The following is a 10,246-nucleotide window of genomic DNA, read 5'->3' on the forward strand; positions in this document are numbered from 1 at the left end:
TCAGCTTCCCAACCATCCTTCTATACTGCTTGACATCTTCAAATGGAGTATCTTCATACTCCCCCTCTCGCAATACCTTGTAACCTTCTTCAAGTGGTGTCTTGGCTTGTCTTCCTCCAAGATCTCCTGCCTCCTTTAAGATGTCCAGGGTATACTTTCTTTGGGACATGAACAATCCTTCCTTTGATCTGCACATCTCAATGCCGAGGAAGTACTTCAGTTCTCCTAGGTCTTTGATATCAAATGCGGCTTTAAGAAAGGTCTTGGTTGAACTGATCCCCTCCTTGTCACAACCAGTGATGATGATATCATCCACATAGACTAGAATCACAACAATCCCTTGCTTGCTGGTGAGAGTGAAGAGTGTGTGATCCGCTTGAGACTTCACAAAGCCTCTCCCATTCAGTGTAGTGCTCAGCTTGTGATACCAAGCTCTTGGTGATTGCTTCAAACCATATATGGCTTTTCTGAGTCTGAGTACATTCCCTGGTTTCACCATCTCTTCCATTCCCGGCGGTGGTCTCATATATACCTCATCTTCTAGTTCACCTTGCAAGAAGGCATTCTTCACATCCATTTGCCAAAGATCCCACTCTTGATTTACTGCCAATGAAAGGATAATCCGGATTGTGTGGAGCTTGGCCACTGGTGCAAAGGTGTCTAGATAGTCTTCTCCATAAACTTGTGTGTATCCTCTTGCTACCAATCTGGTCTTCTTTCTTTCTGGCTTCCCATTTGCAAGATACTTGATGGTGTGTATGAGTCTGCTGGTCACGGCTTTCTTTCCTTTTGGAAGCTCTGTCTCATACCAGGTGTTGTTCCTCTCCATGGCTCCCATTTCATCATTCACTGATTCCCTCCATTCATCATCTTCCATAGCTTCTGCATATGTTCTTGGTATCCATTCCTGATCCAATGAACCCACAAAGGCTTGATGTTCTTCTGGATAGTGAGCTAGGGAGCACACGCCACTGGGTGGGTGAGCTACTGCCTCTGCATTGAAGTAGACTCTGGTGTTGTTCCAGTTTGAAGCCGGCTTCTTGATCCTAGTACTTCTCCTAAGTACTGGCTGATCATTTTCATTCTGAGTGCCTTCTCCACCTTCCAAGTTCTGATTCTGATCATCTACTTCCTCCTCTTGGTCATGGTGCTCTTCTTGATCATGAACTTCCTCAGATACAGGTGGTTCACCCTGATTTCCCCCCTCAGGATCAAGGGGAGCAGCTTCTTGGATCTCAACTTCATCTGTAGTTGTCTCGGTTTGCTCTTCAGACCGGCTTGATCCTCCCACATTATCTGATCCTGCTTGTCCCGGCTCTTCCATAGGTAAGCTGACCCCAAGTCTCCTCATGACTTGTCTGAGATTGGCTGCTCTATCTGATGCGGATTGAGACAAGTTCTCCAGCTCATTCCAATCCTTGTTGTTGTAGTACCCTCTGGTTTCTACAAACTTCACATCTCTAGATACCAAGACTCTCCTAGTCTCTGGTTCATAGCACTTATAGCCCTTCTGGTTTGGTGAATACCCAATGAACATAGCTCTTGTGCTCTTAGCCTCCAGTTTGTTCCTCAGTTCTCCTGGTTTCAAAACAAAACACAGGCACCCAAACACACGCATATGATCAATAGATGGTTTAGCTTTGTTCAATACCTCAAATGGAGAGTAGTCTTTTAGAACTCTGGTAGGAATGCGGTTGATCAGGTAGCATGCAGTTAGGACCGCATCACCCCAAAAGCTCTTTGGGACACTAGTATGGAACATCATGCTCCTAGTGACCTCCATGAGATGCCTGTTCTTCCTCTCGGCCACACCATTTTGTTGGGGAGTGTATGGACAGCTGGTTTGATGGATCACACCTCGTTTGGCTAGATGGGCTTTGAATGCATTGCTGGTGTACTCTCCTCCATTATCTGATCTCAAAATCTTAACTTTGGCATTATAATGGTTAGAGACATATGTTTCAAAGTTTATAAATGCATCTAAGACCCTATCCTTTGATTGTAAGAGAGTGATCCATGTGTACTTGGATTTCTCATCAATAAAGGTCACAAAATACTTGTGATGTTCTCTAGAAAGACATGGAGCTGTCCATACATCCGAGTGAATTAAATCAAAGCAGTGTTCATAGATTGTACTAGACTTGGGAAATACAGTTTTGCAATGTTTTCCTAAGATACAAGCTTCACAATCTTGTTGGAATGAAATACTAGGCAACATGATGTTCAAGGCACGAGAATGAGGATGTCCTAATCTAGCATGCCACATTACATCTTTAGGGAAATTAAAACTTGAATTGAAAGCAACAGATAGATCGGATGCAAGCTTAGTGTCTTCTAGCAAGTACAGGTTTCCCTTGCTCACACCTTTGCCAAGCAACCTACATGAGTCAATATCCTGAAAGTAGACATCATCAGGCGTAAATATAACATTGCAATTCAAGTCATTGGTCACCCTTTTCACAGATAATAGATTAGAAGTGAAACTAGGCATGTAGAAGGCTTTGGATTCTTTCTCAAATAATTTAAGTTCCCCTATGCCTTTAATTGGAACCTTGTTACCATCAGCTATCATAACATTTCCTACTGCAGGAGTGATATTTTTAATCAAGTTTAAATCACTAATCATGTGATGAGAGGCTCCTGAGTCTATGACTAAGGGTTTAACTCTATCAGATTCATGAGCAACTTGAAATGCCGTGAATAAACTCCTAGGCAATTGATATGATGCACTAAGAGAGGAACCAAGAGTTTTACCAGACTCCTTGAGAGCTTTGATGAGTGCCTCAATGTCAGATTTCTTGATGGACTCATCCTGGTTTCCCTTGCCCTCATGAGTGCGGTAGGCCGTGGAAGCTTCTCCTACATCACCTGAGTAGTTTGCTCGACCATCAGTCTTGAACTTAGCCGGTTTGAGGTGTGGGTGAAGTATCCAGCACTTGTCCTTGCCGTGACCCTTCCTCTTGCAATGATCACACACCCACACTTTCTTTTCCTCCGGCTTGTAGTACCCTTTGTTGGCTACTCCGGCAGGTTTGCTCTCGGCTCCTTCAGCTTGATTGGCCATCACTAGCTCCCCCTTTCTCTTAAAGAGACCCACTGAGCCGTGCTCCTTCTGAATCTCAGCACACACTTCATCTAGAGATGGAAGCTCCTTGTTCCTCAGTATGTGCCTAATAAGGTCATCATACCCTGGGTTGAGAGTGAGCAGCAAGGCAAAGACCTTATCTTGCTCCCTTCTTTCATGTAGAACATCCGGATCAATTGTTGCGGGTCTGAGCATCTCTAGCTCAGCCCATAGAGACCGGAACTTCCCAAAATGAGCATCAAAGTCTGTGTCCTCTTGACTTAGAGAGTTGATTGCTCCTTTTACTTCATACACCTTGCTGATGTTGGATTTGTTGGCATACACCTTCTTGAGAGTATCCCACAGCTCCTTGGAAGTTTCACAGAATGCATAAGCCTCTTGGAGAGAAGGGGCGAGGCTATTCTGGATGATAGACAACACCATGAGGTCCTCCTGACCTTTCTTCTTATCCCCAGCATCCGCAACCACCACTTCTTTGCCATCCTCTCCTAGAACAGTCTTCTTGGTGGGGCGGCCTTCTTCAACAATCTCCCAAAGGCCTCTGCCTCCGAGAGCTGTTTTGGCAAGTCTTGCCCATGTCAGGTAGTTAGGACCCTTGAGAGTAACTGGTATCATCACCATCTTTGGGTTCTCGGAGGTATCCATCAAGAGAGAAAGAGAAACGAAAGTTTTGGATGAACTTTGCTATTTTTGGCAAATTCTGGAAATGAGATTGAAGAACACCTCAAGAACAGGATGAACTTTGCCAAAAATAGAAATAAAACACAGAGAGTTCGCGGAAGAAAAAGAGATTTAGGTCTCAAGAGCACAGCTGCTCTGATACCATGAGAGTTTTAGAAGATTAAGGAGAGATTAAGAGAGAAGAGTAAGAGATGGAGAGAGTTTCCGTGAGAGTGTGACAAAGAGAATAGAAGGAGAATAAGTTTTCTTACTTGATTTGTTACACATGACAGGGTATTTAAAGACATACAAGAATGCATAAACAATGAGAAGATAGTACAAGGGAAAGAATAAACAAAGAGGAGGCAGATGCGCGGATGGCTCGTTCAGCAAGAGGGATAGTGACAGCACCCAACGGTCAGCTCCCTCTCTCTTCTCTTAGACACACCCGTGACCCCTCCACTCACTTCTCTTCAACGGATACATGTCGACATTCCCACTCACTAGGAGATCTTTTAATCACTTGACCGAGTTGGTTAACTCATGACTTGCTTCCTTTCCTTGCAAGTCACTCTTAGGTTGTACGGACAGCCTTGTTCTCCAAGTTCCTATCTTCTTGCTTTATTCTTCATGTCAACAGGAAAAACAGTCCTACAATGCTTTCCTAATATGCATGCTTCACACTCCAAGTGATTAAATGACATATTAGGAATTATCAATTCAATAGCACGAGCATGAGGATGTCCCAATCTAGCATGCCAAGTAATACTATCAATCTTCTCATAATTACTACTCAAACACATAGAATCAAAGGGTTTAGAGATCTTAGCCAATTGGAGCTGGTATAGATTATTCTTGCTGGCTCCTCTCCCAATGACCTTTCCAGTCTTCAAATCTTGGAACTCAACATCATCTGGCCTGAATACTACTTGACAGCCAAGATCAATCGTGGCTTTCCTCACAGATAGTAGATTTGAAGCAAACTGTGGCATGTAGAAGGCATCTGAGTCTTTATCAAATAGCTTGAGCTTTCCAACTCCTTCTATTGGAATCCTATCACCATTAGCTATCATCACACCCCCAGTAGCTTTCTTTACATCACTCATTAAGCTTCTGTCACTAATCATGTGATGACTTGCTCCAGAATCAACAATGATGGGTTTGTTGGATGTGGATGCTTTGGCAGGAGCACCTTGTCTCCGGGTCGTAGCCAAAGCATACACATACTTGACAAACTCATCCCATTCCTCCTTTGTGACAGGCTCATCCGCTCCTTTGGTCCCTAGCTTCCTCATAACCCCACTGCTCTCTACAGATTCTCCAATGTAAGCTGAGTACAAGCATTCTCCTACTTGCATACTCTCCTTGATATCCTTCCTCCATAATCTGCTCATCATGACCCACATCTTAGAAAGTTTTCTCAACTTTCCCTTCTTGCAGCTTGTACCTCTCTTCCATCTATCTGGCTTCTTGTTTATCTCCCACACATCACACATGTGTTCAACCAGCTCACATATCTCTCCCATAAGAAAGCCAAAGATCACATCTTGCTTCCTCCTTCCTTGACACCAACTCGGACTTACTGTATGAGTTTTCACCATACTCAACTCTGATTCTACTTCTCTCAGCCTCCCTACAAGCTGATACAACTCTTTCTTCCCTTGTCTTAGACTATAGATCACGCCCTTGGCTTCATCAGCCTCCAACCTTGCTGTCTGACCTTCTTCAGCAGCTACCTCCTCTAAAGGTTCCACCTTTACTTGAATCTCCTCCATCCTTGCTGTCTGACCTTCTTCAGCAGCTACCTCCCTTAAAGGTTCCTTCTTTTCATGATTACTCCAAATCCCACAGCTTTCAAAAACTGTCTTTATCCAGCTTGACCAAGCACACTCGTTTTCTCTCTCTTTCTTCTCTTCACTTCTTGATCTTGTCTCCTCCACCATGCTTAACTCGTTTGAATCCATCAGAAACTCTCCACAGACTCAATTCGATCTCAAGGACACCAAAAAGCACCAAGAACACATCAAGAACACCAAGAACACCTCAAGAACACCTCAAGAAACTCAGATTTCGAAAATCATAATCAAACACACTCTCCCCTTTGCGCAACCTGGCTCTGATACCATATACACTTTTGTGTATGTAGAGTGATGAATGAATATCAAGAGATGATTTGTGTAGTTTGTATGAGATTAGGAGATCAAGAGAGACTAAGAGAATAAAGAACAAGAGAGAATACTCAAAACTCCATTAATTGATAACTGATGAGGTTTACAGGTATATATAGAGAGAGCAACAAGGGTTTTCGAAATGTATAAGCATGTGGAGTCAATGGACAGGCTGGAACTCCTTTTGAATCACTTGGCTGTGCTTTCTCACATGCTTGCACTAGTGAAAAAGCATCCTCTCCTTTCCAGCATCATACAGGCTGTCAAAGTGCTCCCTTATCCTTCCTTATCCTCTTCCCACGTTTTCCTTAGGGTAAGAAAGGATTAACATCAGCTAGACTTCAATTTAACCCATCCGGGTAACTTCTCTTCATTTCACTTAGTTACCACAGTAAAACTAAAGTTACTGTGGTAAATCCCAAAGTTACTGACTGCCCAATACTCTTCTCTATCAATGTATCCACTCCTCATCACCTCATCTCAACATCCAGCACATGTTAAGGTCAGACAAGCTTCCGGACCTTGAGGAGGTGTGTGCGCAAATCCAAAGGGAGCAGGGATCTATGGGGTTGTTTGGAGGAAAGGGGGAGCTCTCTCTTGCCAATCAAGCAGCTCATGAGGACTCAACCGAGGCTCCACAAGCAAACAAGGCATCTCACGGGAAGTACGAGGACAGGAAGTTCAATGGCAACTGTGATCATTGCAAGAAGCATGTTCATAAGAAGAGCCAATGCTGGATACTACACCCACACCTCAAGCCGGCCAAGTTCATGAAGGAGTGTGAGGGAAGGGCAAATGTGACTGAAGGTTCAAATGGAGCTGGCACCAGCAAGATCAGTGAAGTGTATGGGCTTGGAGGCAATGATGGGAATGGGAAGTCTCTGGTGGGTTACAACAGGCGCCTCAAGCTCCCGCGGCAATGATGACTACATCAAGAGATCAGACCTTGATGCCCTCTTCAAAATGCTAAAGGAAAACGGTAACACTTACGGTTATTCCTTTGGAGCTTCTATGATTGCATATAAGGATGATCACTTGATTAGAGAACTAGTAGAACGGTTAGAAGCTAGGAATGAGTATAGACATGCTCACATTGCTAGAACTGATAGGATGCATCCATCACTTAGTAATCTATGTCATAATGCTAAACGAGTAGGTAAACCATTGATTGTTGATTCTGGTGCATCACATCATATGATAAGTGATGAGAACTTGATTAAGGATATAGAACCTACACATGGGCATGTGATGATAGCAAATGGGGATAAGATACCCATTAGAGGAATAGGAAAGCTTAAGTTGTTTAACAAAGAATCTAGAGCTTTTTACATGCCTGAATTCACATCAAACCTATTATCAGTGAAGAAATGCACTAATGATTTACAATGCAATGTTATCTTTAGTCCTAATGATGTGAAGTTTCAGGATATTGAGAGCAGCAGATTGATTGGGAAAGGGGTGACTAAGGGAGATCTCTATATGCTTGAAGAACTCACTTCTGTTCCTGATTATAGTTGCTCGTTTACTTCTGCTTCTTTGTTGAATAAAAATGCATTGTGGCATGCTAGAGTAGGACACCCTCATGTTAAAGCTTTGAACTTAATGGTACCAGGTGTTATGTTTGAGAACAAAGATTGTGAAGCTTGTATTTTAGGCAAGCATTGTAGAACTGTGTTTCAAAAGTCTACTACCGTTTATGATAATTGCTTTGATCTAATTCATTCAGATGTGTGGACTGCCCCTTGCTTATCTAGAGATAGTTATAAGTATTTTGTCACATTCATTGATGAAAAATCCAAATACACCTGGTTAACCTTAATTCAGACCAAAGATAGGGTACTTGATGCATTTAGGAACTTTCAAACTTATGTAACTAACCATTATCATGCTAAGATTAAAATTTTGAGATCAGATAATGGAGGAGAGTACACGAGTCATGCATTCAAGCAACACCTATCACAACATGGGATCCTACATCAAACAAGCTGTCCGTATACTCCACAGCAAAATGGAGTGGCTGAGAGGAAGAATAGGCATCTCATGGAAGTGGCAAGGTCACTTATGTTTCAGAGTAATGTTCCAAAGAGATTTTGGAGTGATGCGGTTGCCACTGCTTGTTACCTGATAAACAGAACTCCAACCAAAGTTCTGAATGAGAAGGCTCCATTTGAAGTTCTGAACAGGTACAAGCCAGCTCTTGATTACTTGCGAGTCTTTGGATGCCTATGCTTTGTGCTCAAACCAGGAGAGATGATCAACAAGCTAGAAGCAAGAAGCACTAAGGCTGTGTTCATAGGATACTCAGCTACACAGAAAGGATACAAATGCTATGATCCTATAGCAAGGAGAGTTCTTGTATCTAGAGATGTGAAGTTCTTGGAAGATAGAGGATACTATGAAGAAAAGAATCAAGAAGACCTGAAGGACTTAACATCAGACAAGGCCACCACCTTGCGGATCATTCTTGAAGGTCTTGGAATCAGTACATCCCAGGATCCGAGGAATCACGCAACTACACCTCCTGAAGTTGGGTCACCATCCCACCTTGATCATGAGGGAGGAGAGGAGCATGAGGAGCCTATGCAAGAGGCCAACCAAGATGAAGGAGGAGTAGAGAATGAAGGAGAAGAGAGCATAGGCTCGGATGGTCATGGACATGATCATGGTGTGACACAAACACCTTCTCAAGATGAAGTGGTAGAAGAACAACAGGAAGAAGAACCGGTTGTGCAGCCACTAAGAAGGAGTACAAGGATAAGGAAGGATCCTTCCAGTTGGGTAAACACGAGAGTGTACTACAATGCCCAAGCTGTGGAGCATCCTTCTCAAGCCGTGTGCTCCTTTGCTCAATATCCAGAAGCACATTGCGCTTTCATGGTAAACTTGGATGAGAATCACATCCCAAGAAGCTATGAAGAGGCAATGAAAGATAAAGAATGGAAGGAATCAGTTGGAGATGAGGCAGGAGCGATGATCAAGAATGATACATGGTATGAGAGTGAGTTACCAAAAGGGAAGAAGGCTGTGACTAGTAGATGGATATTCACAATCAAGTACAAAGCGGATGGAAAGGTTGAGAGGAAGAAGTCAAGGCTAGTTGCAAGAGGTTTCACTCAAACTTATGGAGAAGATTACATAGAAACCTTTGCACCAGTAGCTAAACTACACACAATCCGGATTGTACTAAGCTTGGCTGTGAATCTTGGATGGGGGTTATGGCAAATGGATGTGAAGAATGCGTTTCTACAAGGTGAACTTGAGGATGAAGTGTATATGCATCCACCTCCAGGCCTTGAACACTTAGTGAAGAGTGGAAATGTGTTGAGACTGAAGAAAGCCATCTATGGGCTGAAGCAATCACCAAGAGCTTGGTACAACAAGTTGAGCACTACTCTGAATGGCCGAGGCTTCAAGAAGTCTGAACTAGATCACACTCTCTTCACTCTCACGACTCCCTCAGGTATGATTGCACTCCTTGTGTATGTTGATGATATCATTATCACAGGGAGTGATAAGGAAGGTATCATAGCAACCAAGGAGTTTCTTAAATCCATGTTTGAGATTAAAGACTTGGGAGAAATGAAATACTTCCTTGGAATTGAGATATGTAGATCCAAGGAAGGTTTGTTCATGTCCCAAAGGAAATATACACTTGATCTTTTGAAAGGTGCAGGTGCTTATGGAGGCAAGACAGCAAGGATGCCTATGGAGGATGGCTACAAAGTCCCACGAGAGGGGGAGATTGAAGACAGCAAACCTTATCAGGATCCTAAACTCTATAGAAAACTAGTTGGCAAATTGATTTATCTTACTATAACTAGACCTGACATCTGCTTTGCTGTGAATCAGGTGAGTCAACACATGCAAGTGCCTAAGGAGCATCACTGGCACATGGTGGAGAGGATCTTGATGTATCTCAACGGCTCACCTGATCAAGGAGTATGGATGGGCTGCAATGGAAGCACTGAAGTGGTGGGATATTGTGATGCGGATTGGGCTGGTGATAGAGCAGACAGGAGATCAACCACAGGCTATTGCACATTCATTGGAGGCAACTTGGTGACTTGGAAGAGCAAGAAGCAGAAGGTAGTGTCATGTTCAAGTGCAGAAGCCGAGTATAGAGCCATGCTGAAGCTCACCAACGAGTTGGTATGGATCAAAGGCATCTTGAAGCACTTGGAGATTGATCAAGCAACTCCAATGACAATGCATTGTGACAATCAAGCTGCCATCCACATTGCATCCAACTCGGTGTTTCATGAGAGGACCAAGCACATTGAAGTTGATTGTCACAAGGTGAGGCAGATGATTGTGCTAGGGGTGATCTTGCCAT

This window comes from Brassica napus, unplaced genomic scaffold (assembly GCF_020379485.1).
Source record: "Brassica napus cultivar Da-Ae unplaced genomic scaffold, Da-Ae ScsIHWf_1281;HRSCAF=1830, whole genome shotgun sequence".
Taxonomy (NCBI): Eukaryota; Viridiplantae; Streptophyta; class Magnoliopsida; order Brassicales; family Brassicaceae; genus Brassica; species Brassica napus.